The sequence below is a fragment of the Anser brachyrhynchus genome (assembly GCF_964034855.1).
Source record: "Anser brachyrhynchus genome assembly, chromosome: 1".
NCBI lineage: Eukaryota > Metazoa > Chordata > Aves > Anseriformes > Anatidae > Anser > Anser brachyrhynchus.
In genome coordinates this window covers 172,257,671-172,277,063 of record NC_137694.1, presented here as the reverse complement: position 1 = coordinate 172,277,063, position 19,393 = coordinate 172,257,671, and the positions used below count along the sequence as shown (strand labels likewise).

The window sequence follows — 19,393 nt, the reverse complement described above, 5'->3', positions numbered from 1 at the left end:
ATTCTATTCTATTCTATTCTATTCTATTCTATTCTATTCTATTCTATTCTATTCTATTCTATTCTATTCTATTCTTCCCCTTGAGTTAAAACACTTTTATATACCCATGTAAAACTTTCCACTGATATTTTCTAGAATAGAAGCAAGATATCTGCAGCATGGTAGCTATCTAGCTAGAGCAAATTGTGATATACAGCATCTGTGTACCAAGTATGCCACAGCAAATTTTTGACCCACTTGGCAGTCTGCCCTTAGAATAGATATATGCTTAATGCAGGATACATCCTGGATAATGTCAGAGAATCATCATTATGCCTAAATCTGAATAAATCATCCTATCTCCCCTCAGAGTCATTAGAAAGAAATGGGAACCCCCAGGAGTATTTCCTTGATTGTTTGTTTTGTTTTGCTTATGTTTTTTTTTTTTTTTTTTTTCTGATTTATCTTATGTGACTGTCATTGGGTAGGATGATTTCACTTCTGGAACTGTTTGCAAATGAACTGAGGATGACTGACACAGATGTAGATTGAAGATGTCCAAGCTAGCGCAAGTATATTCTAATCCTGTTGCAACCTCCTTTCCACACCCCAAAATCAGAATTTTTCAAATATTTAAACTTTTTCCACTAAGTTTATATAGAGCTTGGCATACTTCTGTAATTAAGTCTTTAACTTATAAATGTTTTGGGAAATGTTGCCTTTCTTTTTTAAATCATTATTCTTATGGGAATCCTGTGAACTCTGAGAGTGGCATGGCATCAGTAATAACAATGTCAAAGATATCGAAAACAGGAAGTAGAATGAAATAGAGTTTTTATTTTATTTTATTTTATTTTATTTTATTTTATTTTATTTTATTTTATTTTATTTTATTTTTGTCTCTTAGTATATTAGGAGTGAGACAGATTCCTCTAGAAAAGCTAACTTCTCCAAAATGTTACAGGGTGAGAAAAATATAAAATAATAGCTGCATAATCTGCCTCTCATTTCTTTTTCTTGAATAGGCAATATAGGGAAAAATGCTCATCTAGGGAGTTAACTAGGAGTAATCTCAAATGGCAGGAAGAAGGGCACTTCATAGTCACATAATCAACTGAAACAGCATTTAGAAAGAACAGACAGCTGGCCCAGTCCAAACATCAGCAGCCAAGTGGGAGAGTTTGTCATTCTGTAAATGGCAAAATAGCAAACACCTGACCTGGAGATAATAGGTTAATTGCTTTAATATTACATTTTGCAGTGATGTTTGTTTTAATGTTGTGATGGATGAAAAGAGGTCATTTTTTTTCTAAATACATGCCTTCCAGAACTGCAAACGTCTGCCCAGTGGCCTGATGAAAAACATATTTTGGGTGATGAAATGAGTTGCATGCAAATGACAAGCAGGCTTGATGTGCCCTGAAAACATTCAGCTTGTAGTGACCTGTGATCATAAATTACTGGCATGCTGCATCAGATTTTAGACTTGTAATTTCATCAAGATCAACAAGATGCAATCTTGAAAACTGTTTGCATGATGTGAGGATGAATTGATGCCCTTGTCCTTCCAGACTGTTGGATCTGATGCTCAGGAGTCGGACTACTTTGTGTCTCTAAGTAGCAGCATAGGGCCATTGTAAATAATTAAGTAGAAATTTGTTACCCTTTTGTCAAATGTATTTCTGATGTTTCTCTTCCTCAGCCTCCATTAAGAAATCCCTTGATTAAATTTTAAAGTCTTAAACAATTTGAAAGGCTGAGAGCACAGGACACAAACTACAGTCTGAATGTTTTGTGCAGGAAAGTCATATTCTCTTTGGGAGCAAAGAAAATAATGTCACGTATTTAATGCGCAATCCCATGATTCTCTTTCAAGACATGATGTTATAGATTTGATTACCACCTCAGTGGCTGGAACTTGTAGGTCATTTGTTTTCTCAACTATTTGCTTTTAGAGATTTAGAATTTCTCTAAAACATACGAATGTTTCTGTAAAATGTATAGCTGAAAATTTAATCCCATTCGGTTACATCAAGGGGGTACATATAGAATAGTTCATACAAATGTGGAATCTTCAGAATAAAACATTGTCATTCATAATGTAAAAACCACAATTCCACCAATAAACATATTCTGAGTTTTCTGAAATGTATAAAATAGCATAAGAAAGAGACATGATATTTTACATATAAATGGAAGCTGAAAAATGAATTATGCTTACCTTGATTTTTACTTGTGGGCACATAATTTCTGACCATTCTTTTTATTATGTGCCCCTTTAAAAATATATACAGTTATAAAACTCATTATTATGTATGTCTTGAAGCAGACATACAATATTTATAGTGGCAAAAGTCATTTACTGTGCATTGAACAAAGAACAAAATCCACACACTAGGAAGAAAAAAAAAACATTGTTAGGGAGGTGCATATATTCCCCTAGTAGAGAGCTTAATTCTAGAGCAGAGGACATATCATTAATGTTGACCTATTAATACTAGCAAAAGTATTGCTGTGCAGGCCTGACTGCTCTCACACAAATAGATCATTAAGTGTTTTATTTTTTACTCTTATTTCCCTAACATTTGTACACTCAATTACAAACAGCCTCCATCCCTTAATGCTATATATCATTTTTCACCTTGCTGCAATGTAGCAGTAAAAAATAAAAATGTCCTAGTAGAGTACAACATTTAAAAAAACACTCCCATGCATGAGTGACAGCTCCTCACTCATCACACCACATTTACACTCCCTAACTAGAATACTGTGAAAAATGACAACTCCGTGTAACAGTTTTATTGACTCCCCCAGAAATATCCGGACACGTATTTAGAAGATTATAGTCATTAATGTATATTGCAGACACTGTACTCCTTAGACTTTGTTTGAAATATAGATCCACTAATTATTTGCTTTGAAAATGATGACTCCTCCAGTTTTCACATCAGACAAATCTAATTACATTTTACTAATTATATGCTCCCATTTCAAAATTTTACAGTGTCAGGTTAGATGGTTCTCCCAGTTAAACTTTGTAAAACAACCTCTGGAAAGCAAATCTTTTCTGCCTTTCCTGTGCCAACATTTCACTATCTCCTGAGCTTGTTCCATGCAGTCCCTCCAGCTGAGAAATGTGCATATATATATATATATTTTTTTTTTTCCCAAAACAAAGTTATGTAGGTTTCTAAGAAAATCTCAAGAAAACCTACATATTTACCACTAGGTATGTCTATATTTTCTGACTGAATGGGCTGACTCCACAGACAGCATTTTCAATGTCTGTCAGGGAGCAAGTAAGACTCAAATACTGAACTTCAAAAAACATGTTCAGCAACTCTTAGTGGCTGCAGGCTGTATAATGAGTACCACAGAGAACATTATAAACTGCAACCTGAGGAAACCTACAGGCACTACAGACTACATTACAGTGTCCAATGCATGGCAGACATAATAGCAGAGTAACAGAAAAACATCTTGTCAGAGTAGTCATCCAATAGCAGATTCTTCTTTTTCTCTTCTCTTCTCTTCTCTTCTCTTCTCTTCTCTTCTCTTCTCTTCTCTTCTCTTCTCTTCTCTTCTCTTCTCTTCTCTTCTCTTCTCTTCTCTTCTCTTCTCTTCTCTTCTCTTCTCTTCTCTTCTCTTCTCTTCTCTTCTCTTCCCTTCCCTTCCCTTCCCTTCTCTCTTCCTTCCCTTCCCTTCCCTTCCCTTCCCTTCCCTTCCCTTCCCTTCCCTTCCCTTCCCTTCCCTTCCCTTCCCTTCCCTTCCCTTCCCTTCCCTTCCCTTCCCTTCCCTTCCCTTCCCTTCCCTTCCCTTCCCTTCCCTTCCCTTCCCTTCCCTTCCCTTCCCTTCCCTTCCCTTCCCTTCCCTTCCCTTCCCTTCCCTTCCCTTCCCTTCCCTTCCCTTCCCTTCCCTTCCCTTCCCTTCCCTTCCCTTCCCTTCCCTTCCCTTCCCTTCCCTTCCCTTCCCTTCCCTTCCCTTCCCTTCCCTTCCCTTCCCTTCCCTTCCCTTCCCTTCCCTTCCCTTCCCTTCCCTTCCCTTCCCTTCCCTTCCCTTCCCTTCCCTTCCCTTCCCTTCTCTTTTCTTGTTCTTCCACTGCAAAATCTGCAAATCATCCGAGTTTCAATTGCCAAAATATATTTCAAAAAATCATTTTAATCAATGTTATGGCATCTGAGGTCCACATTCTATGCCGGACTGCTGATCTTAATTTGGTGAGCTTAGTCGAAGGCAGAGATTATTTTCAACAGAGGAGAAGAAGTGGGCCTGTATTATGTAATATTTCACTAGCTAGCAGCTACAGTAAAAACAAAAAAACAACAAAAAAACAATGGAGAGATGTCTCTTGGACAGGTGATGATATAAAAAAAAAAAGATTTTTTTTGAGCATTTGGGATGCTCTTTGTTTAGAACTTTTAACTCACTTAACAGTAATTTATATTGTAATGTTGAATGTACAAATAAACATTTCCCAGAAGAAATTTTAAAATAATCTTTTTGCTTCACCTTTGTAAAATTTTAATGTACCGATCTTCAAGCTGCTTTGCAATTTAAGCATCAGAATAGTCTATAAAGTATTCACAAAAATTATAAGCAGATACTGTAACCCTAGTACAGCTCTGTAAATAATAAGACTAAGTTTGCCTGTTTGTGGCCACAGAAGATCTATACTACCGTCACATAACTGGGGTGTGACTGAGCCAAATTACAGATCAAGTAATTGCATTCTGTACTCTGAAGTTCATCTGCTAATTTTAAGTGAATAAAGTATTAGTCTTCCTTTTCTTTCCAGACAGCTGTTTTGCTGAGTGCTTTGAAGTATGTTCCAGGATCCATTTCAGATGTGTCTGCAGCTTGCTTGTTTTGATTTGTTTACATAAGTGTTGTTCTATCATGGCTAATTGTTTCTTATTTAATATTGCTCCTGACTTTGTTCAAGCCATTTCACTTATTTACCTACTTATAAAGGAAAGCCCTTAATATTTGCCATTTATTAGCACACACAATAGTTTTATGAGTTCTGTGTGAACTATTCAAGGATGAGAAACACAGAATCACAGAACTGCTGAGGTTGGAAGGGACTTTAGTAGGTCATCTGCTCTAACCCACCTGCTCAAACAAGGACACCTAGACAATGTTGCTCAGGGCTGTGTACATACAGCTTTTGAAAATCTCCAAAGAGATTTTCAAACTCTACAGCCTCGCTGGTAAACCTGTTCCAGTGCTCAGTCACCCACACAGTAAAGAAGTGTTTCCTGGTGTTCAGATGGAACCTCCTGTGTTTCATTTTGTGCCCATTGCCTCTTGTCCTTGCACTGGTTACCACTGAAAAGAGCCTGTTTCTGTCTACATTGCATCCTGTCTTCATTGCAATCCTTCAAGTATTTATATACACTGCTGAGATCCCACCCCACCTTCTCTACTCTAGGCTGACGAGTCCCAGCCTCTCTTTATAGGAAAGCTGCTCCAATCCCTTAGTCATCTTTGTGGCCCTTCTTTGGACTATCTCCAGTATGTCCATGTCTCTCTTGTACTGGGGGCCCCAGAACTGGACACAATATTCCAGATGTGGCTTTACCAGTGATGGGGAGTGGAAGGATCACCTCTCTTGACCTGCTGGCAACACAAATACAGCCAAGAATACCATTAGCCTTCTTAGCAGCAAGGGCACATTGCTGGCTCATGTTCAACTCTGTGTCCACCAAGACTCCTAGGTCCTTTTCTGCCAAGATGCCTTGGCAGCTTCTCTCATTTGCATATCAAAATGAGACATAAAAGCAACTTGGAAGGAACTGCAAAGCAGTAACAAGAAGCTACATGCCAAAACTCATATATAAGACTAGGATAGACTGGTCTATTGTATATATCCATGTCAGTCTTGAACACACAGAGGAAAAGCCACGATATATACAAACACCTGAGAATTCAGATCATTGTATCTGCAACAGCTTATTACTGAAATTCTTTCTGCATGAAATTTTCTTCTCTGAGTTTTTAGTCCTTCTAGTTTCCTGTGAATTTTCCTCATATATTTTTTTTAACTTGCATTTCTAACTCAATTCTCAATTGAGAACTGTGTCGTCTCATTGGGAAATAACTTTCCCTTTCTACATATTGTTTGGAAATGTTGTTCTTTTGACAAATATAAAGGCAACATTAGGCTGTATATTTTATTTTTAAACCAAAACAACATATGCAGCTGACTCTAATTTTCTATCATTAAAGAAGAATCAAGTAAGTGGAACAAAGAACTCTGTATAGAAATAACAAAATTTCACTTTCACCTAGGCATGTAGTCATATGGACCAGCTGGTATAAATTGACATTGTCTTTAATAGAGCTATACTAGGTGACACCAGCTGAGCATCTGGCAACTATTTAGAGGATAAAATATAAAATCCGTTTGTTGTTTTGATATATGTCTGTGCTTTCAATTAAGGGAGGGTTATTTTAGTTGGAATATCAACCTGCAAATTATTAGTTAACAGATTAAAACTAATCTGAAAAGCAATGGTGATTACATACATATTTTGATTTTAATAAGTCTATGTTTTTACAGAACTGTGAGTAATTATACGCTTGACTGGGTGAAATGGGATGAAATAAATCAATAATTTATTGTGATAATTTACTCATCGATTGAGTGTGCAAGTCATCAGTACTCCTACGCACTGTGCCAAACAGTGAGATGAACTGAGCTCATTAAAAATTGTTATATACAACTTTTACTCTTACAATAGCTTGGCCACATGGCTGACTATAATTGAGATTCTTATAGCCCTTCATTTAGCTCAGCCTTAGTAACAGATTGTCATTTTTGCTATGAAGTCAGAGAACTATTATCCATCCATTTTCTCAGAGATGCACTTCACTGTCCCATTCTCACACTTACTGTAGTCTTTCAAACTCTCTTCTTTTTCTTTGTTAGATTTTAAAGTATTTTAATTGACAAAAAGAGTAACCTACATTCTTTTAATTGACAAGAAAGATGATGAGGGTCTAGGTTTACGTCGCTGTCAGTGTATAATTCCTTTTTTTTTTTTTTTTTTTGAATACCCTGTTGTGTTTTACACTTCATTTTGAAGGTAACATTAAGTGCAGCCTAGAGCATTCATTTTAAAGCAGGAGGTTGACACTTAGTGAAGAGACTATAGCTGGGAAGCTTTGATAGAGCAATCAAGGGCCATCAACACTTAATGGCCCTACACCAGTGGATCAATGGGCTTGCTAGCAGCAGGGCCATTGACTTTGAACAACTCTCTGCCCAGAATCTGAAAGGGTGCATGTTCATGTCAGAGCTGGAAAATATGCAGCATAAGCGCAGAGAGCTGAAAGGAGTTACAGGCTGTTTAAAGGGGAAAGTTCTCTGTGCAAACGGGGAAGTTTCTTCTCAGTAGCCAGGTAAGCAGTTTAATAAGGCCAGTCTTTTTTTTTTCTTTCTTTCTTTTTTTTTTTTTTTTTCCCTTGAAAACACAACCTAAGTCTTGAATCCATGCTGCAGCTAAAGGAACAGGGATGCTTAGTTCTTGGATAGATTTGTGCTTTATTTTTAAAAAAATAAAACTGTCAGTTTAAGAAATTGCATAGCTAAATCAGTGTTGTTTTCCTTTCTTGTGCATTGTCCCTGAATGTTGCCATCATGAAATTGAACTGCACTGAAATTAAGACAAATTTTTGTAGGCAGCTGGGTCTCCAGGAGGCTGATACACCGATTTTACAGTGTTGGCAGCAGCACCATATGGCATTCCATTACATAAAGAGGCTCTAACTTGATTTTATTCTAAAGAAGTTTGTCTTAGAAAGTTTTCTGGAAGCTATGATCAGCCATTAACTGGTATTAGGGACTTGGAAATGTATGATATCCAGTGATTCAATACAAACCTGACACACTGCAAGTAAATAGCCTTGGACAAATCTGTCTATCAATACAAGGATTCTGGTTTTATTTTTGTTTGTTTGCTTTTGTTTTTGTCTTATTTACCTGAAAAATATTATGTATAAAGGGTTGTGCAGAGGTGCATGAATTTTCTTCTGGCTAGCAAAATATAGTGATGTCTCAGTTGCTTAGGTAAGAAATACGTATTAAATGGATTTGAGGGTGAAATTCACTACTTTGTGCAAAATGGCTGAGAAATTGGATTTATGCAGGGAGGTAATGGGTAAAAGGTACACTAGATTCACATACAGAGCAACGTGCTTAAGAAAAAAAGGTGGATAATGGAATGTGGTCGTTAGAATGGGAATATTTCAGGGGGTAGATATATTTTCAACAGTGATATTCAAAAGATATATCACAGAGAAGTGGAGACATTGACATTTTGTTTGTTTTTTTTTTAAAAAAAAAAAAAAGCTTGTATATAATAAAGACAAACTCTACAGCCTGTGGGCACTGGTATCACATCAACAAATCACAAGCTTTTTATTTAATCGTGTGTGATTTAGGGAACAGCATTTATAACACAGACTGCTCCATCACATCAAATCAATTGAAATTAACAGACCAATGTTTCAGCTGTAAACTGTTGCTAACAAAGGACAAGATGATAGAAGTTACTAAGCACCTTTTATAAGCTTTAAATAACTTTTATTTCTATTTACTACAGTGAGAACAGAGGGACATGTTTCACATCTTTCACAAAAACATGGGGTCCTTCTAGGATTTTTTCAGGTCACATGTAATTTCTCCCACTACTGAGTCCAGATTTGCCACAATTGTAAACAAATGTTTAGCAGGCTCTTACGTGCCAGTCTGAATAGATGATGTTAGACATATGATGAAATCAAGCATGTTCTCAAATGGATGGTGATTTTTTTTTTTGTAATATAAGTATTTATGAAAAAAAAAATTAAAAGAAAACTTATTTTTTCGTTAAAATTGAGACAAAAATAGCTCAGAAGAAGCAGTTATTAATTCATTTTATAATATTTAATTCTCTAATGTTACCTGAATAATTAAACAATAACAACAAGAAGAAAATAGCCAAATGATGAGTTAATCTCTTTTTCCTCGTTTTTTTTTTTTTTTTTCTCCCTCCAGTGAAAATCCAGAGGGACAAGCAGTTTGTTGGGTCAGCTTTAACAAATGGATGTGCAGTTCCTGTTACCAGGGCTACAAATTATGGCCATCTTTTCTCAAAATCATAGAAACAAGACTACAACAAACATAAATTACCTATAATTTTCTTATTCCAATAATACAAATTCATATTTCCATTGCTGGGGATGGGGAAAGGAAAGTATGATTCATATTGCATTGAAAACCTAATAAGGTCTAAGATTACCTCTACTTTGAATGAAAGGTACCTGTTACTGTAAATGTGGAAAGTTAGATTAGAAGATGTATTTAAGGTCTTTGCACCTATTTGGCAGGAAATGTGTCACTCTTCATAATTTTACAGTCTTTGCAAATTTCCTAGTTCGTTATTAGTGCATTAAAAACAATCTATTTTTCAATCAAGTCTAAGCATTGTGGGTCTCAGAAAAAAAAAAAAGTGTGAGCAAAATCTAAATAATTCTTCTACAGCTCTACACTGACTTCCTGGCAGTGAGCTAAAAATTACTTTAAACATGAACCAAATTAAGTTCTCCTCCTTTGAAGGCCTGTATTCATTCCATGGTGCTCCAAGAGCCAGACCTTTCTGTCCTGTTGTACCTTAGAATCATAGAATCATCTAGGTTGTAAAAGACCTTCAGGATCATCAAGGCCAACGATCAACCAGACCTCAGTCCCATCACTAAACCATGTCCTGCAGTGCCATGTCTATATGTCTCTTAAATACCTCCAGGGATGGGGACTCTACTACTTTGAAGAAGAGGTAAACAATGTATAAAAGGTACTTTCTGCAGCAATTACACAACTGTGATGCAACTTAGTGCCAATACTAAAAGAAACTGGGAATCTATCTGGAAAATAGAAATCCGCATTCTTCAGAGCTTCACTCTGGTCACTAAAAGTTATTCACTGCCATGCTGCATCCCTCTGTGCTTCAAAGCATGAGTCATTGGCTATTTCCCCTTATAATGAGTCAATGAAGGTCTATAGAATTTGTACATTTTTCTTTTTAAATAGCTTGAATACAGAAGATGTACTGAGGCTAGGATTCATCTGATGCGATAGTGTTTATCTTTACAATCTAGACATCTACATCTGGAAGTGCTGGTGGACTATAGGATGAGAAAATTTACAGTTTGAATCCTTAGGCAGAAATCATATCACCTGTAGTCATATGAATCACCACCTGTAGTCATCTGAATCACAGCCAACATTTTTCTTTTTCTTTCTGTTGACTGTGAGGGGAGTCTGGAGTGACCAACTGAAAGCAAGTATTTAAGTTGTAAGTGATGGATGGAATCAATTAGGAAGACATCACAGTATGTAGCTGATACTCAATCAGTGGAAATATCCTGGTCTTTCATCAGGCCCAGAATTAAAACACTACCTTTCATTATCCTGTATAATAATTTTCAGAATCAGTCTGGCTCAAGTATTTTAAATGGTACAGGGTTTATTTTAAATGCAGTATATGAATATAAAATATTTCGTAAAGGTATATCACTAACAACAAAGGAGCAAAACCAATAAGTTCAGAGTAGATTATACATAAAAGTAAATTTTTATACACTAAGTAAAAGTATTTGCTGGTATATACATTAATAAATACTAAAAATAATAAATAATAAAATAATAAGATAGAAATCAAATTATTTGAAATACACAGTTTTGATGTCTCAGAGTGAATGTTTTTTAACTCTTATTTTTCACTGGTAATTTCAATGTTTTATATTTCTATTTAAGTTTAGAATTGTCTCTTTAATCTTCAGTGAAATACTAGAATATGCCAAGAATCAATCAATCAAATAAATGAACCAACTTTTAAATGTCCTAAATAGCACTTTTCTATTAGTATTCTACTGTTTCTTTATCAAACAGATCAAATTACTTATTTAAAATGAATTTGAATAAAATTATTTTTACTCTGTTAAAATAAATAACAACATTAATCAAATAATAAATGTGAAAAATTGTGATTTATTTTTGAGAATGAAACTGTTTAGGGCACTAAGCACTGAACAGTATTGAGTATACTAAACAAGAAGAGATGTATTTCAGTGGTCATTAATTTTTTTGTGTGTGTTATGGTGCTTAATATGATATTATGAATAGTATATCCCTTCCACATGCTCACAGCAAGCAAGACTAAGAAAGTATTTGCAACTGCATGTCCTCAGCCTGTTTTGAAATTTATTAAATGTATATTAATACATGCAAAAATGTCCTAACTACTTTTCCAGTAAGACAGGGTGTATAGGAATAGTAAATACAGCAATTTCATTCCACAAATAAGTTCCCACAATTTTTTCTTTGCCAAACAATGTCTTTTAATTAAAGGATTTTCCATGATAAGTAAATTAAAAATAAAAGGTGTCATGAGATCAATCCTTTCAGCTCCTGAATGCTGATGAAAAGAAATGCAATAAGCTAAAGTGTAAGAACCCTGTTTTGCAAGGTTCACTATAATCAATGAAAAGCTTTCTCATTGATTTCCATACAGCCCAGATTTTTCCTGACACCATTTGCTGAGTACCTGTGCTAATAGGCTTTTACATAGCAGGGGGGATGTGTACTGTCATCAAGAGAATAAGCAAATCTGCAATTGTGTCACCAAAGAGAGCATAGGTGAGTGGCAAGTAGCCTGGAGTACAGTTAAAGCAGCACAAGGCCCAGACACAGACGCTTTATGTGTGTTTATGAATGCAATAAGATGCAATGAAGTCATGTTTAGATTTTCATTTTCTCCCACTGACAACCACCATTTAACAATGCTTGCTGTATATGTTTAATCCTGTGGGCAGGAGCAGTCATGAGGTATTGCTGCACTGTGACAAGTGTGTTGACAATCTATCAAACAGCTTCTCAATGCTGCATACCTTGCATTGGTTACAGCTTTACAGGAGACAGTCAGTGTCTCTGTTTGTGTACATTTTTTTTGTATCATGTACTATAAAGCATCATCTTGAACAGCCTTGCTCATGGCTTTGTTATTCCCTCATAACCCTGAGGTGTACAAGGTAGAACCCTTTAAATTCTTTTGTTTTCCTAGTTTGCAGCACTCACCTGAATGACTTGCGGAAAACGGACTCCACAATCAGTAAGATTGTAAAGTACGTATGTTTATTCAGCGCTGGGCAGCACGGGGGGTAGTCCCGCCAAAGTCGTGCGCACCTGACGCAGCAACTTGCCTTGGTTATATGCAGTAAAGAGTTACATATGCATGAAGTTTCACAATACACCTATACATATTCATAACCTGTCCCCGCTTCGTATTAAAATTAGTTCCAAGGAGTCATTTCCATAAACTCCTCCCATCTGCGCTTGCGCAGTGTATTCTGGTGGTGGTCGTCGGGGGTCGTGGGCATGAAGATTGATGACTCTTCTTCATCACCGCTAGTTGACCTCTTGTCTCTGCGCAGACTCAGTTGCTTCTTGGATCTTGTCCATCCACAGGACCAGTTTCTACCAGTTTCTTAAGATAGGCTCACACCCTTATTAAGAGACTGACCTTGGTAAAGGGGCCCAAGGCTTCTTGCTTTAATTAATTTGCACAAGCACCATAGTTAGTCCTAGTTTCATGCAGTCAGCACTCTATCTCTACTTGATAAGATTCCCCTAACTCCCTCTCTCAGTCCCCCCTTTTCTAAAAAGTTAGTAAATTCTCTAAAAGTTAGTAAATTATTATATTCTCCTAACTCCCTCTCTCATGAAGAATGAATGTAAGCATAACTAGCTCCAGTTTCAACTGTGCATATCCTCCATTTCAAACTACTACAGCTATTATCTGTTTTGTTTAATGCAGTTTATTTTCTCTTCTGTGGGAAATAAAAAGTTTTCTATACTGGGATAAAGGAGAAGACACTATTAATTACTCATATTCATTTTCCATAAACTTTGGTTTGCCCACGGCAAAGGCCAACAAAAGAAATAGGTACTTATTTTTAACTTGTATTAGCCATTAGCCATGGACAACCTTTAAAAGTCCTGCTTAAGGTAGGAACAAACCTTTTAGACTGTCTTATGGGGAGATATTGTGGGAATAAAAATGTTGTTTTTGCAGAGTTACATTGTTTAAAGGTGAGGAATGGGGTATTGAGATATGCTTGCAGTGATAAGAAAATTTAGCAGGCGACCTTGTAAAATGCAGACAACCAGACTCCTTAGGACAATTAGGTGAAAATCACGGTGTTAAGTCAAGTCAGGTAAGTGAAGAAACATTACCTCTTCAAACAGTAAAAAAAGTCAAAAGAAATTTGAAATTTAACAGGCCGGCAACTGAAGGCCATGCATTGTCTGTGAAGCATCAGATAGATTGTGAACCTGGATTACCCACTCAGTGGGGAAACGGGAGGGTCCTGTCATTAAAAAGTATATAAACTGTGTTTTGGAACCAGTAGGTGCGCTCCTGCTTGTGGGACGCCTGCCATTGCAATCGTGAATAAATTACTGCTTCACTGAGATCCTCGCCTGAGCCTAAGTTATTGGCTACGGAGTGTTTCTCACAATATGAAACTTGAGTTACAAATAAAACTTCATTTATTTCACTAAAGCCTTCCGATTCAAAGTTTGCTTACAGTTAGAAATGCACCTATACAAATATTTAACTTTAAAGGTAGACTTTGGGTATTTTTGAAGTTCTGGCAGGTTTACATTCCTAATTTCATCTCATTGATGATACAGAGATCACTGAGTTGTGACTCTTTTTTCTCTGGATTCATCTTCACAGCTATATTATGCTGATTGAATTCTGGTGGAGAGTCTGATGCAATGTGGGGCATGACTTAAAGTTCTGTAAAAGTCTAGATGGAGCTGATCAAGGCTATTTCAGTAAACTAGTAACTACCCTGCTGGTAGGGAGCTTTGGCAGAGAATGACAACTCTGTGCCACTGTTGTGGTTTAACCCGGCCGGCAGCTAAACACCACACAGCCGTTCGCTCTCCCTCCCCCCCTCCCTCTCTGGGATGGGGGAGAGAAACGGGAAAGTGAAGCCGGTGAGTTGAGATAAAGACAGTTTATTAAGACAGGAATATAATAATAACAATAATAATAATAATAGTGATAATGATAATAGTATTGCTAATAATAATGTGTACGAAACAAGTGATGCACAATGCAATTGCTCACCACCCGCTGACCGATGCCCAGCCTATCCCCGAGCAGCCGGCCCCCCCACCCCGGCCAGCCACCCCTATATATTGTTTAGCATGACGCCAGATGGTATGGAATACCCCGTTGGCCAGTTTGGGTCAGCTGTCCTGGGTCTGTCCCCTCCCAGCTCCTGCTGCACCCCCAGCCTGCCCTCTGGCAGGACAGAGCGAGAAGCTGAAAAGTCCTTGGCCTGGTGTAAGCACTGCTCTGCAACAATTAAAACATCAGCATGTTATCAGCGCTCTTCTCATCCTAATCCAAAACATAGCACCCTACCAGCTACTAGGAGGAAAATTAACTCTGTCCTAACTGGAACCAGGACAGCCACACATTAAAAATGTGAAAAAAAATATATTTGTTTGAAATGTCATTTAAACATAATTTTTCTAACCAGCTACTACAGTATTCAAACTGAAATGATTAAGTAACTGAAATAACTGATGTAACTCCATAAATTTATAAATCTGCATCCAATTTGGATCTTTGGTGTAACCATTATGGTTATCAAATTACACCATCAGTTCTGTATTGTTGTTTATTTCTAAAGGAGATACAAACTGCTATGATAGTTTTTCTGTTTATTCAAATTCAGTGATGTACAATCTGTGTGTTGGTGATGGCAGGTCCTAAGATAGCTAACTACGAGCAAATGTCTGAACGCAAAACTCACTTAGCATTTGGATAAGCACAAGAGCCTTCTTTAGTATGTTTGAGTCAGATTGTACAAGGCCCAGTTAAGTCCTGACCCTGCAAGGAACAGAGTGTGATGTGAATGCATGACAAACGTGTAAGAGTACCATACTCCAGATATGAAGGTATGTGGACTTTATTTGCTGCTGACCTCTCTATGCAGTTGTGGTTAAAACTTGTACAGTCTATGGATATACAGAAGTCTTGAATATTCCTTTCTTTAAAAAAAACCTACGATATGTCTTCATGTGCTTACTATCGTATAGTTCTTTATCATTTGTACTTATCATTATCCAGCAAAAAGTAGAACCAGAACAAAAATGATTGAATACCACAAAATATGTGTACTTGTAGACAAAGTATTAGATTTTCAGTGTAAAACAGAATAAAACAATGTAAAAACATTGCAAAATCCAGTGATTCAAAATACAAAAATACAAGAACTGTTTTATTCAATCCAGTTTGTTACCTTTACAAGAATATTCTGAATTATGATACAGAACTATTAGTTTTTAAATATTTTTAAAGGTTAAGGAGAAGAATATCCAGGGCAACAGAGCTCTGTGAACTGAGGTGTACATGAGATAGATTTTTTCTTTTGATAAAGGTTTGGAGTAAGTATCTACAAGACATTCATTTTCCTAACTTCTTTAATAATAATTCTGATCTTATTTTGTGGGATAAAAGCCTTACGAATATATATATATATAATTAAGAGTTTCTGCTAAATTTCACATATAAGAAGAAATAAAAGTATTATTTTCAAATAAATATTTAGCTTATTGAATATCTAGTAATCAGCTTTATAGCACACATACAGATTTTAAACAATTTAAGAAGTCAAAGAGATCAAAGTTATTTCAGAGTATCACTTTAGAGAATGACATTCTGAACTCAGTAATTGCCAGATAATGCATATTAATAAGAACCTTTGAAACCTGTACTTTCCCCCTACTCATTTACAGAGTGTCTAGGGAAAGAAAAAAAAAAGAAAAGATGACTGGATGTTATGAGACTTTGACTTTTGTCAAGAAGGTGGCCATTTCTGTCTTTCTGGAGCTATCTAATGCTGAAGAAGTGTAAAAGAAAGACAGATATCTGAAGCTGATATAGGCAAAATTTGAGAGTATTCATGAAAACACCATCCTACCAATCTGCAATAATTATTAGGCAATTAACACTGAAAGTCTGTTTAATTAGGGTAAATCATATAAAAGGAAATATTGAATAGTTCTGTTTACACAATCATTCTAATTATCCTTTTGGTACAGCTACAACTCAAAGTCTCTACATATAAGTACAGTTTCAGTGTTGTTTCATTTTCTATAAAGATTAAAAATTGTTCTGCTAGTTAATTCTCAGTGACAAGATGAGAAGGGCTTGTTATTAATAACAGTCTAGATACAGGATTTACAGGAAGAAATTGCTACCTGCAACAAGGATTATACTCAAAACTTAGCAAATAGCTGATACCTAGGGTGTCCTAATGAAAAAGAAGAAAAAAAAAAAAAAAGCTTTTTATCACATAATCACACCCCTAGCATGTTATATCGAACTTTAGACACCAGAGTCTATGCAAATGAAATGCTACTAATAGCTATTTCTTAGAAGATGAAAAATCCTTACGTTTTTTATTCAATATGTATTTAATACATATTTTAAAAAGTAAATGAACATATACCAAATATGTGTTTGTTTTGGAAAATATAGTCATACATAATATACTTGTTCTTTATACAAACTCTCTCAAGGCTGTGATACTGCATGCTATTTCATTGTCAATGTGTGGCTCTTTAGAATATCAACGACTGGCATGGAAAGGTCTGCTGGAGTCATGCATTTTTTAACCATTCCACTATTTCTGACATAAAGGTGAGAAAATATTGACTGACCATTTTCAAAGCCTGTAGTAGCCAATTGTATACTTTTTACGTAAGGGGAATATTCATAAAATTTTCCACTTGCAAAGGTAAAGTAGCAGAAGAAGTATAGTTTTTGCTTTGGTTTGTATGCCTGTATTTTGAAATTCTACGAAAAACTGTACAAAGGCTTGAAAAAGAGCATGTGGAATGTAAGTAAGTAAATGCAGGGTTTCTCTATGTAATACTGCATGCTAACTGCAGCTGTTACTTCAGGGCAAGTGGTAAACAGGCTTGTGAAAGAACTGGACAGAGTTAGGACTTTGCAGATGGAGACAAGGACTTTTCCTCTGCTGAAGAGCTATATTATTCACTAGCATAAAGGAAAAGAGATGCTGCTGTGAGATATTCTCATTAGCCTGCTCTACTCAGCAGGTGTGCTACTGCCAGCTGTGCCAGCTGCAGCATAGCAGTGGCCCTGAGAGTCAAGCCAAAGTACAGTCAAGGTGCAGCACAGCATAATTACTTTTGTGATAGGAACACAATCTTTCAGATAATCATCTATGAAGTTTACACTATCTAAACATTTTGAACTGCCATACAACACCCAAAAATAACTACAACAAAAAACAAACCAAAACAACATTAATAGTAGCTGGAAACAAGGATTTGATAGGAAGCTGAAAGTAGTCTTAAAATACCAGGAAAATTATTCTGGATAATTAGTAGCAAAAGACGGCATATAGTGTCACTAGCTGTCAAAGACAGAAATTGTAATTCAGAAGTTTTTGTAGTGCCAAAAACTTCAGCTAAGAAATGGAAGTGCAAATGATCTAAAATCACATTTTTGAGAACTGGAAAGTGAATCTTCTTAGTGGCTTATTGCTATATATGTTGTTTCATCCGTTACTTTACATTATTCCTCATCTCAAGGTGTTAGTGTCAAAAACTGCCTTTTACTCATGCATCCTTTCTGTAGGTAAGAAAGCTGATTAACTTACTTAAGAGGTAATTACCTAGACAAGAATTAAGAGTTAGACTGTCCCTGGATCTTTTGCATATACTCAAAGGGAAAAAAAAAAAAAACAAAATCAAAACCAAAAACAAACAAACAAACAACTATTCCAGATCCAGTAAAAATGCTTTATTGAGTTATATTATTATCAAGAAAGGTGGTTTCCCACACTTGATTTACTGTGAAATAAAGGAATAAATTAAAACTGATAGTTCTGTTCCAATTGCTCTAATTTGTGTTGATAAATTGGAAATTATGAGAAAATTTCTTCTCAGAAAGAGGAGTCAGGCATTGGAACAGATTGCCCAGGGAGGTGGTGGAGTCACCGTCCCTGGGGGTGTTTAAGGAAAGGTTAGATGTGATGCTTGGTTTAGTGGTAGGTGGGCGGTTGCATCAGAGGAGGTCCTTTGGAGGTCCTTTCCAACCGTTATGATTCTATGATAAGCTCTAAGCCATTTGATTCTTCAAAGGGATTTTTTCTTGATTCTCCTGTTAAAATCACAAGTACTTTCCATGGACAATATACAACCTGAATATTAACATGCCTCTCCCATTACCATGTTCTTAAAACAACAGATATAAAACTTTTGCAGATAGAGGCATCTTCTATTTCACATGCTTAAAGCTAGGCTATGTTGCAGCAAGGAGTTCAAGATTCACTGGGCAAGAAAGAGATGGATAAAGTAAAAGATTAATTCAGTCTATTATATTAAACAGCTGTGTGTTAAAGTACAGAAACAGCCTTGTGAACAGGAAACAGAACTCTTCTTTCCTAGATGAATCCCCAAATACCAGACTACAGAGTTTTCTCAGATACATTGTGTATCAATGTATGGTCGACATGGTTGATAACACATCAATATTGTAGTTGTTCTTGAGCAGTGCTTGCACAACATCAAGGCCTCCTCTGTTTCTGACTCTTAACCAGCTGCAAGTAGGTTAGGAACAGGCAAGGCAAGAGGCTGTGAGGGGACACAGCCAGGACTGTTGACCCCAAGTGACCAAAGTGATATTCCACACCATATGAAGTCATGTTTAGCAATAAAACTGGGGATTATCCTTTCCAAAGCAGCTGTTGCTTGGGGACTGCTGGGTATCAGCCTGATGGTAGAAGGTGGTGAATGATTGTTTTTGCACCCCTTTTCCTCTGCCGCCTTTTTCTCCCTCTTCCCCCCCTCCCTTCTTCCCTTCCTTCTCTCTGCCTTCCCCTCCCTCTTCCCCTCTTCTCCCTCTCCCTCACCCTCTTCCTCTCCCTCTTCTATCTCTCCCGTTCTCTCTCTCCCTCTCCATCCTTCTTGCTATCCTTCCCCTTCTTTTCCTTGTCCTGTCTTGTCCTTTCTCTTATCCATGTTTCATTCTCCTTTTGCCTCCAATTATTGAACAGTTTTTATCTCAACCCATGAATTTTTCGTCATTTCTCTCCCCCATCCTGCTGAGAGAAGACTGAGCAAGTGACTGGGTGATGTCTTAGCTCCTGGCCAGGGCCAACCCACCACTTTCTGATTTATAATATTTAGCTTTATTTACTGGTTAGATTAGTTACTTTATTTACTGGTTATATTTTCTTGCCATGCAGAGTATAAATGGGAATGCATAGTAGTAAGCCTTAGTGGGCCACATTTCAAGAAATTAGATGCTGACATATC

At 36.5% G+C, this 19,393-nt stretch overlaps 1 long non-coding RNA gene across 1 annotated transcript in view; it reads right to left on the bottom strand.

Moving 5' to 3' along the window:
* LOC308191659 overlaps positions 1 to 12,187 on the bottom strand; it is a 54,893-nt gene extending 42,706 nt beyond the window's left edge. Inside the window, exon 1 of the long non-coding RNA XR_013948187.1 lies at positions 12,098 to 12,187. This is a non-coding gene — a long non-coding RNA (uncharacterized lncRNA). The remainder of the gene's footprint in view (positions 1 to 12,097) is intronic.
* Positions 12,188 to 19,393: the final 7,206 nt, after the last annotated feature.